Below are 23475 nucleotides of genomic sequence, written 5' to 3'. Positions count from 1 at the left end.
TGCTCCTGATTCTCTGTCACTAGCCCCATTGTGATTGGAAAATCTCCTTGGAACCCACGCTGTTAGCTCACCGTTAACATGCATAAAATGGACCTGAGGAACTTCCTAAAAATGCAGTTCCCCAGGCCCCACTCCCACAGGGTCTGACTGAGTACGTCTGGCTGGGAGGGAGTATATACTAGTTTATACTTTTAACATGTGCCCAAGTGATTCTAATGTGGGACTTGCCAGAAAACCACTTTCAGCTTCCCAGGAGTAGCCGTTAAATCTTTCCATCACTGCTTCCTCGGGGCTTTGCAGATCATTGTGTATAGGAGGACTCAAAATTTACACTTGATGAATGTAAGAGTGAAGTAAGTGAATGTAAATGACTACAAACAGAAAGAAGTCAAGTTTGAGAGTCTCTGTGGGTTTTGGACACGCTAGGGGGTTTCTTGAATCCTCTTCCTTTCAAAGGAAGTCCCTCTTGGTGGGCTTAGGTGCAGATGGCCTAGGAAGTCTGCAGTTGGATAAAGTACCTGGTAGAATCTGCCAACAATCAGAGACTAGAATTCTTATTTCCTCCTGAAAAGCAGAATGAAGTGAAGCAGGGCAAGGCCCCATTTGCAGCTCTGGGCAGACAAACACAGAAACAGAGCACAGACACACCAGGATGCAACAGGAAACCACAAAGGCCTAAGATCTCTCAGTGTAAATAGGAAGCCAGAGTTTACTTTTGAACCTACAGTGCCAAGCCGAAGCACAGAGTTTAATCCCGTTCTGTGCCCAGCCCTTCCTGAATCCCTGATGCCACCTGGGTGAAAGCATTTTAAAATGTTTGTTCTGCTCAGGCTTGGAGCAAGCTCCTTTTGTTTGTGCTGGTGAATAATTTGGGACACAGGTGCAGCTTGGACTTGAAAGCATTAATTGGTCTCCCTCATTTTCCCTGCAGTGATATATGAAACCCCAGTCTTCCTCTACAAAGTAATCTTAATCCACGTACATTCATGAGGCATTCGCCATTGATAGCCAGCTTTCATATACCCCATCTGTGGACCTCTGCGTCCAGGTGCATGGGGCAGCACACTGCTGGATCCTTAATACGCACTCCGTGTCTGTGAGATTGACATCTATAATCTTACTCCATTACTGCCATTACACCGGGAAGTATTAAGTAGGATACAAATCATCTTCATTGTTTTGAGATAAGGAAAATACAATGTGGTAGAAGAGACATGGGTTCTGAAGTCAGACCTGTGTTCACGTCTGAGATATTTAAACTTTCTTATCCAGGGTGCCTTCTTTTATGCAGACAGTTATTTTTGAGTATCTATGACATGCCAAGTGCTGGAGTGACAATAGTGAGCACAAGTAGACACTGACCTGACAATCCAGTGGAAGGGAAGGATATTAAGCAAACAGTCACAAAAATATATGATGACAGACCTTGGTAAGTGCTCTACATTTATATCCTGATGGTGGGAGTATAAACTGGTGCAATCGCTTTGGAAAACAGAAAAGCAATGCCTTTTGAATATGCATGTAGGCTGCACTCCACCAGTTCCATTCCCAGGTAAAAACCTAAAACAACTATTGCTTCTGGGTATCTCTGTGTACCCAGGGATAAGTACAGAAGTATTCATTGTGTTATTTCTCATCATAGCCCCAAATTTGAATCAACCCAAATTTCTACCCATCACAAAATGGATTTAACTTGGCTGTCTTATTTTCCTACAGTGGTGTACACATTTAAAATGAAGGAACTAAAGCTAGCTGAACAACATAGAGGGATCAATTTTAAGTGAAAGAAACAGGATATGAAAGAAATACAGAATCACTTTGTTCATAGGCAAGCCAAAAAAAGGCAAAAGACACCATGCATTTTAGAAATGCATATATAGGTGCCAAACCTGGAAAGTCAGGAAAAGATATGATTGCCACAAATATCAGGAACCTAGTGAATTACATGCCTGGAGATGCCGATTGTTGACATAGAATGAAGCTGGGGAGGTGGCATTTACTGGTGAAAGATCCATGAGAACTTATTATTAGTCTTGAAAATGTACACATATGTTTTATATGCTCTTCTGTATATATGATGTATAGGAGCTGTAAAGCAAAGGAACAATAATGAGAGCATAAAGCCAAGTGACAAATATAGTTTGGGTGGTTGGCTTCTGTAAGGCAGTGATGTTAGAGCTGATTAGGTAGCTAAGCAGAGTCTGAAAGGAAGGAAGGAGGTGCCCACATGGTGATGGTTGAGAAGAAAAGCAGTCCAGAAGTTGCGGCAGGAAAATGGGGGGAGGATGGGAATTGGCAGATTCAAGGTGACATAGGAGGGTAGACTGGCACCTGTTAAGGTGGAGAAGCAAAAAGGGGCAGGGCTGGCTGAATTTATAAGCCTAATGAAAGATTTTGGTCTTTTATCTTAAGAGACACTGAAATGTTTTAAGTATAGTGGGTAACATAATTGGACTTACATAGGATCCAAACAATTACAATTTGGAGAACAGATTGGAGAGAGACCAGAGTGGATGCTTAGAGGACCAGATAGAAGGAGATTAGGGGTCCGGTTGGGAGGTGACATCATGGCAGCTTGCCTTGGATTATGGTGGGGGAGGTGGAGAGAAGTGGATAGATTGGAAGAATGTTTAAAAGATGCAGTAGTGACTCTTTGTGCAGCAAAACACCAGCATTGCAGGGTGGATACAACATAGGCTCTGTAGGCGCGACACCCAGCCTTCCGTGATCAGCCCCTGCCTAGTGACCAAAGGTCGAGGTGGGCAGCAGCGGGGGCCCAGTGATTCCTTGGGCAGACTAGACGGACAGGAGAGGAGCTTCTTTGGTTAACACTGTCAGCTGTGTTTTTATATAAAAACTAAATGTTTTGCCCTTGGCTCTTAGCAAAGGTCTCCCCAACTTGTGGCTGTCCTGACAATGATAAGTAACCTGAATCCCATCCTGAGGAAACGTCAGAAAGCCAGATTGAGAGGTATTCCACAAAATAACTTGCCTCTCCTCTTCAAATATATCCAGGTCACGAAAGGTAAAGACAGAAGGGTTCCAGATGAAAGCAGACCAAAGAGACCTGACGCTGAAGGCAGTGTGTGGTCTCACATTTTTTCTTTCAAGGTAAAGGACATTTTGCGGACAGGTGATGTAATTTGAGTAAGGTCCATAGATTAAATGATAGCATAATATCAGTGTTTATTTCCAGTTATGATAACAACTGTGTAAGAGAATATCCTTGTTTTGCTAAAATACATACTGAAGTATTTAGGAGTAAATGGGCATTATATCTATGATTCAGAAAAAGAATTGAGGCACATGTATAAAATATAGGTAGAATATGTATGCAGAATATTGGCAGAACCTAGGTAAAGGGTATACAGAATTCTTCTGTCTTTGAAATTTCTCTTTAAGTCTGAAATCATTTTTGAATAAAAAGTTAAAAGAAAAAAGTGTTAGTCCCGTGAAGGCCGGGCCTACATTTACTATCTGAGTTAACATGTCACTCATTTTACCCCCTTGAAAGACCTCCTGGAGAATTTTAGAATTTATATGATTGGTAAAGTGATGTTTAATCTGAACATCACTATCTTCTCTTTTCCAGAAATAAAAGCTGTATTACTGATCATCTTTGTCTTCTAACCCTGGAAACCAGGCCGCTCAGAGTTGAAATTGAACCCTCAGGCTAAAATATTGAACCTTCTGTTTGCCATACTTCCATTCTTTTTTTCATCAGTTTTATATTACATGTGTTACTATAATATCTGTGTGTGCACACATGTTATTGAGGCAGTATTTAAAACATATTCAATATTTATATTCGTTTCTTATGGCTGTTATGACAAATTACTACAAACTTGGTGACTTGAAGCAATGCACATTTATTTTCTTAAGGTCCTGGAGACCAGGAGTCCAAAAATCAGTTTCACCAAGCTGAGACCAGATGTTGGCAGAACCGACTCCCTCTGAAGGTTCCAGGGTAGAATCTGTTCCTTGTCTCTTTGCAATCCTGGTGGCCTGTGGCCACCTCACTCATCTTGGCCTCCATAGTCACATTGCCTTCTCCACATCTGTGGTCAGGCTCCCTTATGATTGCATTTAGAGCCCACCTGGATTCTCTTCGCATTTCAGGATCTTTGACGTAATCATATCTACAAAATCTTTTTTTTTTCTTTGCTTTAAAAGACAACGTTCACAGGTTGGAGGGATTTGGACATGGGTGTATTTTTGTTTTGTTTTGTTTTGTTTTTTTTGTCTGGGATGGGGGAGCATTATTTAGCATTCCACACACACCTGTTGTGAAAGAAGTGAAATCCCTGTTTAGGAGTAAGTAAAAATAAAATTTGTTAGTTTATATCTATACCCTAATTCATGTATGGCAGAGGAACACAGATAAAGCAAAGGAATCAGATTCTTATATTGTAACTTTCAATCCCTTTTATGAATTGCATTTAGTTTTCTTTTCTATTTCCTACTGAGTTATTGCTTGGGTAGAGAAATACATTTTATTTTCAAACATTGATCTCATATTCACTAACCTTGTGAAATACTCTCTTACTCAGTTTTAAAATGTATATGTGTTATGCACTGTCTGCATGCATAAGACCTTTCAGAGTAATTTTTAAACTATAGAGGTAGGTGATCTAATGATGGTGAGGGAAGGCTTCTGTAAGGCCTGACATTGAACTATAATATTCTGCTTAGAAAAGAAGAGTGGTCCAACCAGAGGGGACAGTATGAGCTATGACTGTGAGATCATATCACCTGCAAACTTTTGTCTCTTTCCTTCTCAATACCTCTTGTTGTTGTGAATTTTTGTCTGATTACATTTGTCAGGACTTCCACTATTTTGTTGAGCAGTTACAGTAATAAGTAACCTCATCTTGTTCCTTATGTTGGAGAGAATGTATCTAAACTTTCTCCAGCAAGCATGATATTTGCTGGAGATTTATATATATATATGACATTGAGGAAATGATCTTCTATAGCATTCAGGACAGATGATCAGTATCCTGTGCTTGAATAGCCACTAAAGATTGTTTTATTTGACAGTCCAATTCCACAGCCACACAGCTCCGTCACTGAACTTCATGAGGGCAGTGACCGTTGACTCACTATGATAGCCTCAGTGGCTGGCACAGTGCCTGGGACTTAATTAGACATTCATTATTGAATGAATAAACGAATGAATGGATGGAAGATATTTAATACGCATTTGTTGGATGAATGAATTGAATTTATCAAATGATTATTTAAAGGGAGCCAAAAATCGCACTACTTTCCATACCCTTCATAAAATGAATTGAGTTCATGGTGCTGCCTTTCTTACATCCTCAGCACCTGGCACCATCAGCTAGGCGTCTGACATATGAAGGAACTCAGTCCCAGAACATTCTGCCAGTGGCCATTAGACTTTGCCTCTAAAGATTCACATTTATTTGAACTGAAGCCAGGTAGCTAAAGATGATTCAATCAGGACAAAAATTAAATACTCCCTTTAATAGGATAATTGCTTATTTCATTTTCTCCTTAAAGTTAGCCATTCATCTCCTGCCACTGTCTTTCAATTTATATATGTTGTCCGTGAAGTAATGCAAGTGATTATTTTGAATGAAGTCAAAAGTATTCACAAAGGGCTGCCTTATTGTGTGACCAGAAAGTTTAGAATCCCAATGTTAAAATGGACAGGGGTTAGGTGCAGTGGCAGGTTTAAAGTTTACATACAAGAAGATGAACACTTGAGTAACCACAAATATCGATTGATTGGGGAACAACTGAGGGAGGCTGGTTATCATAAAATGGGCAGACAGTCAGGTGACAATGTCTCCGTAGTTTAAAATACAGGATGGTGGTGGTTTTAATCCTGTGTGTACTTCCCATTTCAAAGGGGAACTTCATTTAGTAAGTTAGTTAATATAACACCTGATATTACAATGTCCCGTGTCTCAAATTTGATACCTTTTCTCAACATGGGGACTCTGTTCAGAAGGCCTTTGATGATACCCTCTTGCCTAGAAAGTAAAGGTCGATTTGTTTAGTCCTCTCTGGCTCTGTCCACCTTCTCTTCCAACACACTCTCTGCTTCACGTATATCTAATGGGCTCTTACAAGAGGGGTTTTCCTTACCTGGAGTTTGTGGAAGAGGCCGCAGAGAATGATCACCTATGCAGGACTTGGTAAAAGATGGTAAAAACTCGCCCTGAGGATGTAAGATAGAGATGGAGGAAGTCAGAGGTGAGGACTAAGGAAAGAGCCTGAGGCTGACTGTTGTATCTGAGATAGTAAGCACGAAGTGAGAGCTGCTTTGGGAATACCATGTATGTCCACTAAAAACAAGGCAAAGCTCTATGTGGATCCAGGACAAGGGAGTCAGCTGGGCAGGTCTTAAGTGGGACCTCATCCAGACTGTTCAGTTGGAGGAGCGGTGTGACGCCAGGAGATGGGTAGCCCCCCTGGAGGCCAGGACTGAAAGGGAGTCGGCTGTAGCGCAGTGGACAGAGAGCAAGCTAGCTTCAAACACGGTACTGTGGGGAGGTGGAGGGAGTCCCCACAGGGGATATTGACTCAGCAAGACCATGTGACCGGAGAGTCCTTACCGGATAGGCACCCCACTTCGAGGACGTATGGAAGTCCAGTCACGACCATTATCAGTCAAGCAAGATCTTCCCTAGATACCCCACCTCCTTCGTGGAGTACCGGGCCTAAGCAGCAGCCAGCTAGCCGATGGAGAAGGTGGAGCAAGGACCCAGAGAGGGTGCATAGCTCCCCCTTCTCCAGCTATGCTCCTAAGCCTGAAGTAAAGTCCAGCTGTAGGAGGGAGAGGTTTTAATTCACTGAGAGGGGAGTTTTGGTTATTACAATGAAGTGCACACATCTAATGCTTGAAGGTGGACAGTGGACTTCTTGTTATTGAAGAGGTTAGGAGTACTTTGAATCCACCTAAAATTCCATCTCAGGACAATGAAAACTGTTGACAGAACTAATTTAATGTGGAGTAGATAAGGGAAGACAGCTGTTTTCCCATCATATACCACCTACCTGTACACATCCTTCAATAAACTAGAACAGACACAAGGTTCTATCCATTCTCCCTTCCCCCTCCCACACTGACAGGTCTCCTCCGTGACTTAATCTTTTACCTTTATAGCACGTTGTAATAGCTGTCTTCTAAGGAGCCGGAGGGAGCGGGGGGAGGGAGGAGAAAACTCTCTTGACCCTGTATCCCATTCTTATACCCCCACTTACTGCTCTTCACTTTTCTACCCTCATCTGTCTCTCTTCTCCCTGTTCACACTACTCTAGCTACACTGCTTATGTAAGATAGCAAGCTCATCCCTGCCACAGGGCCTTTGCACTTGCTCTTACCATTCTGCTTGTTTCACACTTAACTGCATGCTTCACTCCCTCACAGTCTTTGCTTAATACAGCCTCATAATTAAGGTCCACCCAGATGACCCTCTATTAAAATAACAATGCTTGCCCTCACCACACCACTTAACCTCTCTCTCCTGCTTTATTTTTCTAAACAGTACTGTCACAGCTGACATATTGTATATCTGAATATTCATGTGTTTTTATCACTCACTCTCCAACAGATTATATGTTCCATGAAAGTAGGACTGTGTTTTTTCTAGCTATGTTTTTGGACCCTTGAACCATGCCTTGAATATAATAGACGTTTCTATTCCAGAAATACTTGTTTTTGTTTTTGTTTTTTTTTGGTTTTCATTTTTGAGAGAGAGAGTGTGTGTGTGCAAATGGGGAAAGAGCAGAGGGGGGGTGGCTGTGGGAGAGAGGGAGAGAGAGGGAGAGAGAGAGAGGGAGAATCCCAAGCAGGCATGAGCATGGAGCCTGAAGCAAGGCTTGATCCCACGACTGGTAGATCCTGACCTGAGTTGAAAGCAAGAGTCAGATATTCAGTCAATGGAGCCACCCAAGTACCCCTTAAAATACTTCTTAAATGAAGGAATGCTTCCTAACCGATTAGCCTTTCCACATGCCATTCCTTCAGGCATGAAAGCTTCCCTTGACTCCTGTTCCTTACAGCCCAGCCCCAGCTGAGCCTGTTAAATTCTGTGCGTCCTTTGAGACTGCATTTCCATACCCCTCCTCTGTGCCACTGCTGTGGCCAGGTTTAATTTCTCTCCCCAGAACTCATAGCTCTCTGTTATGTTTCACTTTAATCAAGTTCATGCACGTAACCACTACATCGTACTGCCTCTCTGACTTCTGTGTTCTTTCTTGATTTTTAGGTTTACAGATGACTAACTCAGCAACCGCAGGTCCTTCTCATGTTGTAAAACTGGAAAGTAGCTGTCTTTGATCTCCATGCAGCAGTTGTGCATCCAAAATCTAGAATTTTCAACCCGTCAGCCCCACCACATGTATTTTCCCTTCTCTTTCTCCTGCTAATATTCTTCTTCCTCTTCTTCACCGTGCAGACCTCCAAGGGCATATTCTACATCAGCCATTTTCCTCAAACTTCTTTCATTTAATGTTCAGGAAAAAGCCCACCTCTTCCACTCAGTGTCCGTCCCTGTGACCATGGAAAGTGAGAATTCTTTCCCTCACTTGGCCTATGTAAGAGCTGACACACCCTGATCATTTATAATATAATGCTAAGTGGTGGCTAAGTCACTATTGGCACGGATTAACTTTTTATCTAGTTTATACCTGGGGGAAATGGCTTTGGACTGTTGATCACACGAGGTCATTTTAGATCTTCCCTGAAAAGAGTTTGCAAGGCCAGGCTGATAGTCACTGCAGCTCTGTGCCTCCCTGCTAAGATCCCATTAGGGTTTTGACCAAGAACATGGTAATATTTCATGACAGAACTTGAAAAAGTTAAAAATGTATAGATGAACTAATGCTTTAGTTCCCTGTCTCCTCCTTTTGACTGATTCATTATTTTTTATTTCCTGAGACCATTTGCATGAAGAAGAGTTTGGTTAGAATCCCCAGCTGAAAAAGTCTTCATCGGGCACAATTGGACCTAGAGAGAACATGCCCTCACAACTTGTGTTGAGTGAGACATACTAAACAGCATCTTACCCAGCTTGTTCATAAACTGTTGATAACCTACTTAAATAGTAGCTCTTCCCTAAAGCTTGGCCTGGGCATGGGTAGGAATACCATGACCCCAGGCATAAATAATTTCCCCTTCTTTTGTGTTACTGTAGTGTTTGATTCATATGTGTTGTTTACGCTCATATGATTCTACAAAAATGTATTAAACGTGTATCTCTGCAGTAGACCTGGAGCCCACAATGGCTGCAGCCATGTCTCACGTATCCATGCATACTCAGGGCCTTACATGTAACAGACACAGAGTACATGTTGAAAGAATACACCAAGCTACAGTCTGTCTAGTCCAGTCAATACAGTCGGTGGACATTTGAGTAACTGCTTATATGCTGGGTATATTTTTTAATTTTTTAAGTTTATTTATTTTTGAGAGAGACAGAGACACAGCACAAACGGGAGGGTCAGAGAGAGAGGGAGACACAGAATCCAAAGCAGGCTCCAGGCTCTGAGCTGTCAGCACAGAGCCCAACACAGGGCTCGAACTCATGAACCGGAAGACTGTGACCTGAGCTGAAGCAGAACACTTAACCGACTGAGCCACCCAGGCGCCCCATGTGCCGGATATCTTAACATACTTGATATTCTCTGTTTCTTACAGTGTCCCTCCAAAGCATCGCTCTCCCTGTGTTGTAGATGGGAGAATAAGTGACTTACCCAGTCGCATAGTAAGTGGCACACCTAGCTTTGATTTTAAGTCACTTGAAGACACATCCTGTGTTCTTTCTCCTTCATCAGAGCTCAACCCATTTTTCAGGCACCCATCCATAATGTGTGGCTACCAACTCTATTAGAGCATGAAGAATATTTCTGTAACTGTAATCATCCATTCGATGACCAGAACGGGAGACTCAGAAGGAACGTGTAAAGATAATCTAACTCAGTTCTCTCATTTGCAGATGACAGAATGGAGTCCCAGAGAGGAAAAAGGTCTTAGCCAGGATCTCTCCTACCACTTTTTTTTTAATAGTTTATTTATATTTGAGACAGAGAGAGATAGAGCATGAGTGGGGGAGGGGCAGAGAGAGAGGGAAACACAGAATCTGAAACCGGCTCCAGGCTCTGAGCTGTCAGCACAGAACCTGATGCAGGGCTTGAACCCACGAACCACAAGATCATGACCTGAGCCAAAGTCGGACACTTAACCGACTGAGCCACCCAGGCGCCCCACTCTCCTACCACTTTGAAACATGTCATCCTTCTCTTTTCCATTCCCCCTAAGGTAATTATTCTCATCCCATAGCCTTCTCATGACTCTCGGCAGAGCATGGCCTATGACGACCCATCACCCCAGCATGGAACTATTCCCCTTCACATTCTCTCTCTTCCAGCCCTGCTCCAGGATGTCCTGTACTCCCTGATGCTTCTTCCTTTGTTTCCTCTCCCTTCTCCTGTCTAACAACTCCCACTTAGCCTTCTGGTCTGAGCTCAAGGATCACTTCTTCCTGGAAGCTTTTGGAATCCCTGAGGTGGAGTATCTGTGTGCTCCCACAGCACACGCCACTGTCACAGGGCATTCTCCTCCCTGTTTGTTGCCAGTTACCTGGGCATGAGTCTTCCTTGTTCGTGTGGCTGTGACATCCTCGACCGTGGTACTGTGGCCCTTCCATTTCTGTATCACTAGTGTCTAGTACAGTCCCTGGGACAGAGTTGGCTTTTGGTCAGTTTTGCATGAAACAGTCACTCGGCAGGAGTCCCCTATGAAGCGAGACAAGGTTTGGAGCTGTGGTGGTGGTGAGTGCTCCCCCTTTGAGACCTTGAAGGGCAGTGTTCTGGAAGACTCTCCCAGTATTGATCCAAAGGAGCCCACCATCTCTGAATGCCACAGCCATGTCTCGGTGTCTCTAATGCTGGAGCGCTGTTGCTGAGTGGCTCCGTGAACTTCTGCAGGAGGTCTGGCGTGGCCTGTGCAGGAGGGCCTCTCACCTGACGCTGATGACCTCATAGTGTCTGTTCTCGACTGCCACGAAGAAGAATAAAACACATCCATGTCCTCGCTATTCTGTGCTACAGCTGATACAGGATGTGTCCCTCTGCAACATCTGTCTCCTTACCAAAATCAAAGCTTCAAATTAAGTGAGCAAGGCTCTCCTCTCGCTTGCCATCCTACAGGAGACCAGAAGGATGATGGTCTTGGCAGAATATAAAGGGGTTTTTGACCTCTCTGAAATCATGTACATCCATTCTCAATATTAGTCAATGGAGGACATACTGGACTTAGAAATAAAAAGAAGGGTCTTAATTTTGACACTGACAGTCTCTGCCTAGGTGAACATGAGCGATGCATTTGATTTTTCAGGGCCTCCATCTCTTTATCTAAAAAACGGTGGCCTTTCCTACTTTCTAGAGGTATCAAGCTTTGGTGGAAGTAGTGACCGCCGTCTGGAAACCCTCTGTAGCACGGAGACCTCTGAGGGGCATTGGCACATTGAGAGTGGGGGATATTGAATGGGGAACAGTCTTATTTTTTTAATTTTTTAATGTTTATTTATTTTTGAGAGAGAAAGAGAGAGACAGACCATGATCAGAGGAGGGGCAGAGATAGAGAGGAAGACACAGAATCTGAAACAGGCTCTAGACTGTGAGCTGTCAGCCCAGAGCCCAACCTAGAGCTCCAACCCATGAACAGTGAGATCATGACCTGAGCTGAAGTCAGATGCTTAACCAACTGAGCCACCCAGGGGCCCCAGGAATAGTCTTTATGTGTGGATGTGTGGTATCACCTCGTGGTTGAGTACCTTTACCCTTGGCCATAGGCTGAAACACCTCTGTAGGTTGTGGGTACTAGACCGGGGCCCTCAGTTGAGTCCAATTCTGGTGGATGATGTTAACCAGACTTTCAGAGCGGGGAGAGCTAGCGGAGTGCCTTTTAGCCAAAGTCATCAGGGTAAGTCAGGATTTGGAACACTAAATTTGGAGGCTAAGCCCTGTGGAGCAGGCATGACATGGATGAGGGATGGAGCAAGCCTCTTGGGCCAGATGTGAACCAAATCAGGGCAGAATCAGGTGGTTTAGAAATGCAGGTCAGAGAGGACCATAGGGAGGAGAAGGGGGAGAGAGAGTTGGGGAGAGCGAGGGATACAAATCATGAGAGACTATTGAATACTGAAAAGGAACCAAAGAGTGAAGGGGGAGGTGGGGAAGGGGCTGATGGTCATGGAGGGGGGGCACTTGTGGGGAGAGGCACTGGGTGTTATATAGAAACCAATTTGACAATAAACTATTATAAATTCTTAAAAATGCAGGTCAGGTAGCCTAAAACTCCAAGGTCAAGGTAAGCAGTTTGGGGCCATTTAAAGCATAGAGGAGCCGAAAGCTATGGGAGGGTGAATTAGGCCAGAGGAGATGGATAGAATGAGATGAGACAGGGAAGGGCTTTTGGATAAACATATTTTGATGCACAGCCTCTTCCTCCCTGGAACTGTTGACTTAGCAAAATAGAAGAAACCACATGTACTTACACATCATGAAGTCGATCTGGAGGCTCGAGGGCCTGGAGGGCCAGAGAAGGCCCCGCTCTGAGCGGAACACTTACGTAGCCTGTGACCACAAGAACTTTTGGGCAACATAACAGGTGATTATCATTCATTATGCATTCAGTTGTGAATCAGAACAAACTAAAATGAACCGCTCTGCAACTCCAGCTCTGGTAATCCTGAATACGTGCTTGAGAGGGTGATGGGCAGTGGGTTCCTGGGCTTCTAGCTACAAAGTAACCGAAACATGGGAGTATTTTCCCTTTGCCTTCAAGAGGAAGATTCCAGTTACTTAGCATGTCATGATAGAACCTTCATGATCTAACGTCTGCCTGTTCTTCCACTCATAGGTTTGATTTTTTTTTTCATATCTCCTGCTTCCAGCCTTACCTTGAGCAAGTTATATAATTCTTCTAAGCCTCAGTTCCTGCATCTGTAAAATGGGAATACTGATACCTGTCTTTCAGGCCTACAATAATTATTAAATGAGATAGTGCACATAAAACCACTTAACACAGTCCTTTGCTCATAGTATATGGTAATTTCACATTTGTGGGATTTTTGTTATTACTGTAAATTCTACCTCCCAGCCAAACCATAACACTGTCTTCATGCCATTGTTATACTAAGAACTTACACCTTTATTCAAGTGCTTATCCGAGTTTCTTGCTATTCTTAGATTAAGTGTCATACATCCTGACTACACTGAAAACTAGGACAAGGACAGTATCTTTTTCATCTGTTTCCCCAGAACCTGAACCCCATAGTCGGTGCTCAATTAAATATTTGCTGAAGAAATGCATGAAGTGTCTCCCAGAGAATCTTGGTTCTCAGAGGTCCCCACATGCTTCCCGGGCCCCCCCTCATTACCCATTAGGCACCTACTGTGTGTGGGAAACCACACCAGGTTCTTGCCTGCATGATCTCAGATAATAGCTCTTCAATCCTAGAAGGCAGCTAGTCTATAAACTCTTGACAAATGAGTGCAAAGCCTCAATTAACAGAAATGCCTCAAGTGTAAACGTTAGATGACGTTTTTACCATGAACCCAGTAGGAGTCCACCTTGAGATCCAAATAGTCCTCCTGGTCTGGCCTGAAAAATGAGACTCAGATTTCTTCCACTTAAAACTCACTGTATCTCCAGCTCTTCCCACCCTCTACTGGCACTGCTGTTGTTTGTACCTTACCGGGATTAAGCAGACTGCTCTGTACTCTGAACTCGGAAGAATATAGATGAAACATTTCCTGGCTGTAAGAAAACAAGAGTGCAGCTCTTAATTGTTGATTATTTATTTTGTGCGGGCGGCATGTCAGGGCTTTCTCTGCGTTGCCTCTAATCTTCCCAAACCTCCTCCAAGATGAATATTCTTGTGTGCCTTTTATGCTGGAGGAAACCGGCATTTGCCAGGGCCTCCTAGCTTGATCATGGAGTTGTGATTCCTGACCTGGCTAATCCAAACCACCTCTCTCTACGGCACCAGTCAGCCTAGAGGAAGCAGTCTCCCGAGCCCCCCAGCCTCTCTAATCCCAGCACCCTTCTCTATACCCCCCAGAGGCAGCTGTGTGGGGACATTCCCTCCTACCACAACTAGTGCTCAGTCACCACCTTGAGTGCAGGCCAGTGAAGTGGAAAAATAGCTCTTACGCCTCACTCTGACATCTGTCCCTCAGGTGAGAGCCAGATTCTCAAATTGCCAGGCCAATGGCGAATAAGTCTACCCCCCATACACACACAGGGTATCAACACACAGAGAGTTCTGCTGGAATTCACACATCCTGGAAGCCAGGCTGGCATTGGTGGCCAATTTCATTTAATCTTGTCTCTGATTGCCGCATGATGAGTGGGGAGAAGGGAGGAAGGCAGGACCGGAGGGAAGCACACTGATCTCCAGAAACTGGGTTTGGTTTGCTCCTTGAGAGCACTCTTAGGCACTGCCCTGTAAACCCACAGAAGAAGCTCAAATGTCCGGGAAAGGAAAGGGCACGGGCTGGTCCCCGGCCCCCGTACGTTCATTGGAATTTTGTGGTTCTTTAAGTAGCCAGGAGGCCTCCAGGTATAATAAGAGCATGGCCTTTGGCCAGATCAAATCAAATCCCCATGCTGCCACTTGGCATCGTAGATGACCATAAACAAGGCTTGGAACTTTTGTGAGTCACAGTTTCTTCATCTGTAAACTGAAGGAAGTGGCAGGATTATCATGAAGATTAGGCATGAGAATGTGTATAAAACAGTCAGCACCTAGTAGGTGCTTGGCAAATGTTAGCTCCCTTCCCCACCTCCATCACTTGTAATACCTTCTTTCAAAAAAAAGCCACTGTAATTGTCATTTGTTACTTTGCGAGCTAAATGTGTTACTGATTAATAACACAGAAACTATTTAAACCACCCTGGCAGAACTGTAACCCTGCCCTACATCATGTCATATTATTTCACAGATAGCTGTTTTCCCCCTCTCTTCCCTGTTACCCCTTGTTTTTCTTTTCTCTAAGGAAGTCCAGATGGGCCCGATATACATTCTTACACACTGGATAGCCTCTGCCAAGGGTTAAAAGCAGGTCTGTTTCACATGCAGATGATCTATTCATAACAAAAGCCGCTGCCTGGCCTTTGGCCACAGCTGAACACTGTTACTCTCAAACCCTCATTTCATTTGTTTCTGATTGTCCCACAGCGTTTACATATCTTACTTATTAGCATGGTCTTTTATAGAGTGAGGGCAATCTCCCGACACCGGCTTTCCCTCCGAGTGCCCTTTCTTCCTCCAGTCTCCTTACCTCTTTGGGCCATTTCTCTTTCATAAGAACTCATTCAAATAGGGAAGCAATTTTGAAGTCTTTCCTTTTTTTAACCTGAGAGTCACTTAGCATTCTCAAAGAAATGCTGTTGAATATGGAGAAGAGGGAAAAGATACCACTGGAATGTGTGGGCTGTTTTTTTTTCCCCCTCTCTCTTCCTCTTTAACAAAGGAAAATCCCATCTTGTCTATTGACTTTTCAAGGGACATATTCCATTCAGGGCACAGAGGGAGCTGGGCTGGCCCCAGAAGGGATATGGGAGATGGTGCTCTCTGCCTGTGTACAACCTTTTTTCTCTAAAAAGGTATCACGAGAAGCTTGTGGACTCTCGAGTCAGATCTGACTTGAAAGCCTGGTTCTGCCCTGCTTTGTGAGCCTGGAAGCTTGAATTAACATCCTGGAAGCTCATTTCCCTTCGCCATCGAAACCCGGTGACAGGGGCTTGGCCAGCCTCTCAGGTGGGGGAATGGATATAAACCTGCCCCATGCAGGGATGACAGAAGCTTTGCACAGACGTCTCTTCAGCTGACGGTGGTGGCTCTCTAGGGCACTGTAGGATTCAGAAGCATGGCCCAGAGATGGCAGGCCCTTATCACTGTCTGGCATGGATGTGCTGGTACACGTGTCACTTGTGTGCTGTCTCTGGTTACGTATTAGGTGGCCCAAGAACATGGAGGTCCTACCCTGTCTCTCCATCTTTCTCCTGGCCTCCTCCTGTCTAACCATCATGACTCCTTCATGCTCTTGCAGTCTCCTTCGTTACAGAGAAGATGTAAGGGATGAACTCCTTCACCCTAATAATACTCGATACACATTTGTCAGTTGATGACACTTGTGCAGCCCCTCAGTCGTGAACCACCCAGGTGTCTATGCATAGTTTCTAGTTCTCTTTGCAAGGCCACTTTAGCCTTCTCATCTTCTAGGCCAGAAGGGGAGAGAGGTCAGGAATCTTCAGGTCCAGACTTATGTGGACACATCCCTGGTCCCAAATTCCGTGAGCTAAACCTGAGAAGCAGGAGTGGGGTCTTTTGGGGAGTGCTTCCAAAAGGCAGTGATTGATGAATCTGCCCAGAAATGTGGACTTTTTTTCAAAAGAGGCCCTGCTATAATTCAGCCAGAATTCTCTTTGTCTTTATGCCCCGAGTTGTGCTTATGCCTAGTGACAGATCTTGCAGATAGAAATGAATTCATCTGAGTGATCATGTTGTTTCTTATCCTGCTCTGCTCTAGAGGTACCCTACTTTAGAATTCCGGTCAAGATGGTGTCAGATCTCGCTTTTTCAAGTTACATGCCTACATGTAATCCACTCCGTAAATAAGAAGTACACCTTGGCCAGTATGGAGGTGATGATATTAATAAAGGCTCCATTTCCCTGGGTCACTGAATGTACCAGGCACCATACCAAGGCCTATAATAGACTGTGCCACATTTAGTCTTTACGGGTCTATAAAAGAGGTCCTGTTTGCCCCGTTTCTTAGATGAACGCCCCAAGGACCAAAGCCTTACAGCAAGTTAGGACTAAACATGGAGAGTGACCCCCAGATAGTCTCTAGATCTGTGGTCAGATTTATGAGACAATATGTGAGACTAGACACTGGTATTCACAACAAAGGGTCCTAACAAGGGAGACGCAGAAGCTGAGCAGGGGCAGGACAGGAAGAAAAAGTGTCCACAACTTAGCAGTCAGAAGTCAGAAGGTAGCTGACAGGCTCCGTGTGTCAGGGCGCCGTGCGCTTGCCACAGTAAAAGGCTGTGCCATCCTCATCCACACCTGCCAATGGGTCTCGGCTGTAAGGCTGCCCAAGGCCACTTCTGAACCTGCAAGGGAGAGCTGCTGTTCCTAACAGCTCATCTAGAATCAAAGGGAGGCTGTGGCTGGGTCATATTTGAGAAGCTCTCAATTAGTCCTCTGCTCATTCCTGGGGATGTGACAGAAGTAGAAGATAGGGCTCTGACTCAGAGTGTCCGGCTCACGATGTGACATTGGACCGTCTGGTGACCAGCACGAAGAAGGGACGCCCTCTCTCCTCTCATTAGCTGCCTCCCCTTCCCCCACTCAGGCCACCACCCCCTCCTCCCTTACTCACAGGGTCCACAAAAGGGACCGATAACTGTTTACCCACCGCAGATTGTTTAGGCTGCGAAAAGATGCATGCTATGATTTTATATCTTTGGGGTCACACGGCTCTTGGAGCCTTCAAAGCTGAGAGCTGGTCTGAGCTCACTGGAGCCAGTCAGGCATCTGTATAGAGGAGGCCAAGTGTGGTTTCTTGTCTGTAAGGGAGAGAAAATTGGGGGAAATTTTAGGACAGCCTCAAAGTTTTCTTGGCCATTCAGTCTCTTGCAAAGCAACTTTGGGTGCGTTTTAAGTGTATGTGAGACACATATGGATTAAATTTCAGTTGTGATCACATATGGCTTTCAGAATGATGAAGAATAAGGAATTCAGGGTTTAAGCAGTCCAAAATACTTTGCAAATAACTCAGGACATTGCAAGCAACATTGGGCTGCCTCCCTCCATCCCAAATTCGGGGACTATTTGGTCTGGTGACAAACCCGTTCAGTGCCCTCCCCGCATGCTCAACTGCTAAGCCCCAGGAGAGATCTGCAGGCAGGTTTCATGTGTTCTTGTTTTGCTCGAACTGAAATAAAGGGATTGGATTTCTAGGAAGGGCATGCTCTATACTGGAGGACTCGTAACCTTTCAGAAACCTCCAAATATAGCAAAGGAAACTTTGGCAAACCCGAAGCTTTGTTAACCGTGTGCCACTTAACAGGTGATTGGACACGTGTTCTATTCTATTATAGCTCTAAATATCTGTGACGTTCTTAATGATTTTAACCATGTGCTACATTTGTGTGATTTGGTTTACAAAGCATATTATATGGATGTAACATATTAAGTGTGCATTACTTAATGATGTAATCAAATCCCATATGAATTATGGATCTAGGTATCCACGCTTAGACATTTATGTCACAAGAATCTACACTATAGAGGTACAGAGGGTTTAAGGAAGATACAGGAAGAAGCAAATAATAACCTGGTCAGAGTTTGAGAAACTTCCCAGAGCAGATAATATTGAACTAAGTTCTATAAAAGGACATAGAAGAGTTAGTCAGGGGGAGGTCAGAACGAATGCCTTTTAGACAGAACTTATAAAGACATACAGATGAGAAAGACAGTGATGCATTTGGGGACTTCTAGGCTGTGATGAGCTTGTTGGAGTAAAAATAATGGAGCAAAGGTTGAGGAAATGTACCATGTGTGACTGGGCCAGACTTGTAGATAAAAGCCAGGTCAGAAAAGGTCTCCTGTATCGTGGGGAACTTCTAAAGGAGGTAAGGGACTGACAAAATTATAATTGGGTTTGTGTATTAGAAGGATCATTGTATTGGAGGTAAGGAAGTTGGATTCTCTGTGCAGGGTTTTTGGAGGTATTTGAGACAGGGAAACCAGCTTAAGTACTGTTGGAATAATCAAACCAGAGATTTAATGAAGGACTGGATTAATGTAGCAATGGGGAGAAACCAGCTTTGTATGAAAAATAGAGTTGACAGTATGCATGACTGTTGTGGGTCCGAGGAGAAGGATGTCGGAGTGTCAGGGTTAAGAAGAGTACCCTGGTGGTTGGGTAAATAGGCAGACAGGGGCCCCAACCCAAGAGCAGCACTGGGAGGGAGGATGGCAAGTTGTATTTTGGACATGTTGAATAGACATCCAGGTCAGGTGTCCAGTTGGGAACTCAAGAATAGGATCTGAGTTTGGGATGAAAAGTTGGGACTCAGTGGTCTAAAAGTTGTCAGTGCACATGTGGCAGTGGATGGGCTGACCCTATGGGATGTGGCGAGTGAGACCAGCACAGAGGAGTACATCTAGGAAAGAAGAGGAAGAAGAATCTTCCAAAGGGACAGAACTAAGAAGAGGCAAAGCCCAGACTCCAACTCAGGACTTTGTACTCTAGATCTTTCCACTGTCCCGAAAAGGAGTGGAATTAAACCCTCTGTTACTTCACATTTCTTGAGGGAATATTACGTCCTAAGATTTTTATACACCTTATACCACTTAGGGCTGGCACAAAACTCTGTGGAAGGTGAGATTACCCCCATTTATAGATGAGAAAACAGTCTCAGAGAGATTTAAAGGAACAGGGCTAATAAACAACCTAACCTGACTTGAAGCTGAGGTTTGTCTGACTCCAAGGTCTATGCTGACATTTCTAAACCATGTTCAGAGAGTTCTAAGTAGTGTTTGAGAGAAGATATGGTTCCTCACTATTTCATAGGAGGAGCAAGCAACTCGCTACAGTTTAATCTGAGAAGTGCAAAAATAGAGGTCAATGCTAAGAGCCCTACTCAAAACCAAATTCTCTCTGCTCTTTTTTGCACTGTGTAGTGAGCTGGGAGTTGGCTGGAATGTGTATAAATGGTTTTTTTTCTAGTAAGACGATAGCACAGTCCATGTGGAGGGAGAGATGAGCCACCACGGAAATACTCAGTCTCACACATGCCTGCGGCTACCCTCTAAAATTCCCAACCTGGCTGGGGGCACTCAAAACAAAACCTCCTGTTCCCTCCCAGGACCACTGGCGCCTGGAGCCTGCCTGCTGCCCCTGCCAGAGGTTTAGGCCAACCTCGGGGTGAGGGGTGGGGGCAAGGCAGAACGGAAATTGCTGCGGTAGCTCCCTGCTCTGAGCCCAGTCATCTCTCCCAGCGAGAGGTGTGAGCAGGCGCTCCCTTGCTTGAGCTTTTGCACCGCAGGGAAACTCAGCTGATAGCAGCACGGCCGGCCGTGGATGAAACTCAGCCAGTGGCATCCACTCGTGGAGCCGGCGTGGGCACAGACATGAAAAGAGGCAGGAACAAATGGAGAGACGCTTCTAATCCCTGCTGTACCATTTCTGATCCTTGTGATCCTGGGTAGTTTGCCTACCCTCCGCATGCCTTTGTCTTCAGCTATAAAATGGGCTGTGCATATTTGACTCCTTATACTATCAGGGTTATGGCCAAGTCTGAATACAAATATAAACTTACAGATCACTTGATACCTGGGTGACCCTCCTATCCATTCTGCATACTGGCTCCTCCCTGCTTGCAAACCTCAGGAGGATACATGACTCTTATGCCCATCTTTCTGCATCCTTTCATGTTGGAAACAGTAGTTTGAACTCAGTGTGTATCTAATAACTACTTGCCGAATATGTGCTCAGCAAATATAAGACAGAATAGATGGAAGCCGTTAAATACAACCCATGAAGTTGACAGTCAAGAAACGCCCCTGATAATCCTGGCCATCGGTCACAGAGGTGGCAAAACAAAGTTGGTAGTTAGAGAAGCCCCTTGAGACCACCCAGTTTGATCCTCGGAGCCACAGGGCAGAGTCTGTGTTGAAAGAGCTTGCTGGAGCACTCTGATTGGCCAGCTGGGGAAGAATGACTCTGCTTTATCGAATCTTAGATAATTGCAAAGACAAAGGAGATATTAAATATTCTCGTCCAAACTAATTACTTTATAGATGAAGAAAATGAAGTCTGCAGAGGAAAAGAAATTGGTAGTTCATAGCTTGGATCTTGTTTGGATCTGAAGTTACTCTTTTCTAAACTATCTATCTGACCTCCTTTAGCTTAGATTTCCTCGTTTGTGGGCTAAGTATAATAATAGGACCAGTCTCATTGGATCGTCACGAGTATTATGCAATAGAACCTCTATAAAGAACCTAGAAGAGTATTTGGCATGTTCTAAGCTGCAGTAACTGTTAGCAATTACTATTTTAGTATTTCTTATTATTGTCCTTATTTCTGTGTTGTTATTTCTTACTATTGTTGCCTGACTTAGAGGGTGGTTTCACTGAGGCTTTTTTCCTTTTAAATATCCATGGCTGGGGCCCCTGGATGGCTCATTTGGGTAAGCACCGACTTCGGCTCAGGTCATGATCTCACAGTTCGTGAGTTCGAGACCCGTGTCAGGCTCTGTGCTGACAGCTCGGAGCCTGGAGCCTGCTTCGGAATCTGTGTCTCCCTCTCTCCCTGTCCCTCTCCTACTTGCATTTTCTCTCTCTCTCTCGCTGAAAAGTAAAGATTAAAAAAAAAGTTTTTTAAGCCATGGCTTTTTCAAAATTGAAATTTTGACAAGCAGTAGGATATATTAATGCAAAAATATACCTGTCCTTCAAACCTTATGACCTGTTATTTAAAGTAAAATTCAGAATGTTAAGCCCTTCTGAAAACCAGAATGCTTGCACAGCTTCCTAAGTGCGAGGGTAGCCCCACAGTCCTCTATGCCTGGCATGCCCTCCCTCTTCACTTAAGGAAACACTTAATCCTCCTTCAAGGCCTAGCTCCTGTGGGCCACCTATGTGGGTTCCTACGGCTCCTTCCCTACCTTACTGGAGGACTTAGCACAGTTTGTCACAATTTCTGCATTTCCACCTCTTGTCTGCCTGATTGGGCTAGGAGCTCTTTGAGAAAATCGGCCATGCCTTATTATTGATCATTATAGTTATTGCTATTTTACTTTGTGATTTATATAACCTCAATACTGATCTCAGTGCCTGGCATATGGTGTGCAACCAAACGTTTTGTTTCTTTGTGGGCCTCTTTAACTCCATTGATATCACACATAATTTAAGAATATAGCAAGGGTCTGTGTACTGTTTAAACAATACCAAATGGAATATCCATATACTGCCACCCATGAAAGATACTATCAGAATACTTCCAGAACCTTCTAAGTGCAACTGTTTAACTATATGATTAAATAAATGTGAACTTTTCTTGTATTTTGCCTCGTGCTCTAGCTCATTGAAGTAATTTTGAATCTTGATTTGGACATACCTCATAATAAACAATCCTCTCAAGTTTATACCTGCTGAAAATCTGATAAGTTTCACGTCTATATCATTTTCTACTTCATTGTTAAGAATATTGGCTAAATCAGACCATGGGCAAGTTAAGAGACCTTTTTACAGGATCCTAACTCCTTTTGGCTGTGGTCATTCAACCCTGTCACCTGCCTGTCCTCTCATAGAAGCTTCGTTTCAAAGACAACTAACGTTTATTTGGTATTTAACATATAATAAGCTGCTTGTAGGTGGTAGCTTATTTCATCTTCACAAAAGTCCTCCAACATTCGCATCGATACTCTCATTTTTGTATAACCATACATTTCCTTTTTTTTTCTTTTAAGTAATCTCTGTATTCAATGTGGAGCTCAAACTCACAACCCTGAGATCAAGAGTCACACGCTCCAGCAACTGAGCCAGCCAGATGCCCCTTGATCCTCCCATTTTTTGAAATGTTTATTTTTTGAGAGGGAGAGAGAAGGGGAGAATCCTAAGCAGGCTCCGTGCTTTCAGCACAAAGCCTGACACGGGGCTTGAATTCACAAACCACAAGATCTACGCCAAAATCACAAGTCAGAAGCTTAAACAACTGAGCCACCTAGGCGCCCTGATCCTTCCATTTTTAAACTGAGGCCGAGGCCCAGAAAGATGTCCTTGTGTAAGATCACCTGGTTGGAATAGGGCAGTCGGGAATAGAATGAAGATAGGTATTTGACTCAACCCAAGGGCTCACCTCTTCACAAGTATATTGGAGAAAATTTATCAAAAGCTTTTGGAAATGCAGATTCCATAACTTACTTGTCCGCAAAACCAAAAGGTTTGTTCCATTTGAGGGAGTCTGTATTAACTTTGAAGGCCCTTGCTTTCTGCCTTTGAGAGGCAAAGAAGGATTCAAAGAAGCCACAGTAGCCTAAACGAAGACAACACTTTGGCCCTGGTGCCTGACTGCTTTGTGTTTTTTATAATCTTGGACACATAATTGAACTCTCTTTGCCTTAGTTTACACATCCATACAAAAGCAGTAACGATGGAATCTTCCCTTAGGGTTTCCATGAGGGATAAGTGATTTAATTCCTCTAATATGCATCTAGTAAGGCCTTTGGTAAGTAGCCAGTCCTTCTTGACTGTTGTTGCCAACAGCACCACTATTACTAGGAAATCAGCATCCTGTACAGACAGTTGTTAGCAGTGGAGTACAATGAACTCCCTCCTTTGGATCAAACAGCAGCCTGCAGGCCACAATAGCCCACAGCATGGGAAAGAGCGTTTACAAAAATATTTTTAAATATTT

At 44.0% G+C, this 23475-nt stretch overlaps 1 protein-coding gene and 1 long non-coding RNA gene across 9 annotated transcripts in view; both read left to right on the top strand.

Annotated features, from left to right (window-relative positions):
• FGGY (FGGY carbohydrate kinase domain containing) overlaps window positions 1–23475 on the top strand; it is a 418690-nt gene that overhangs the window by 255637 nt on the left and 139578 nt on the right. The gene's annotated exons all lie outside the window — the stretch shown is intronic.
• Window positions 3902–8862, top strand: LOC115298878. Its single transcript, XR_003911879.1, has 2 exons — window positions 3902–3967; window positions 8241–8862. It is a non-coding gene; the product is annotated as an uncharacterized LOC115298878 (long non-coding RNA).

The sequence above is a fragment of the Suricata suricatta genome, chromosome 8 (assembly GCF_006229205.1).
Source record: "Suricata suricatta isolate VVHF042 chromosome 8, meerkat_22Aug2017_6uvM2_HiC, whole genome shotgun sequence".
NCBI classification, from domain to species: Eukaryota; Metazoa; Chordata; class Mammalia; order Carnivora; family Herpestidae; genus Suricata; species Suricata suricatta.
This window is presented reverse-complemented; position numbering and strand designations above follow the sequence as displayed.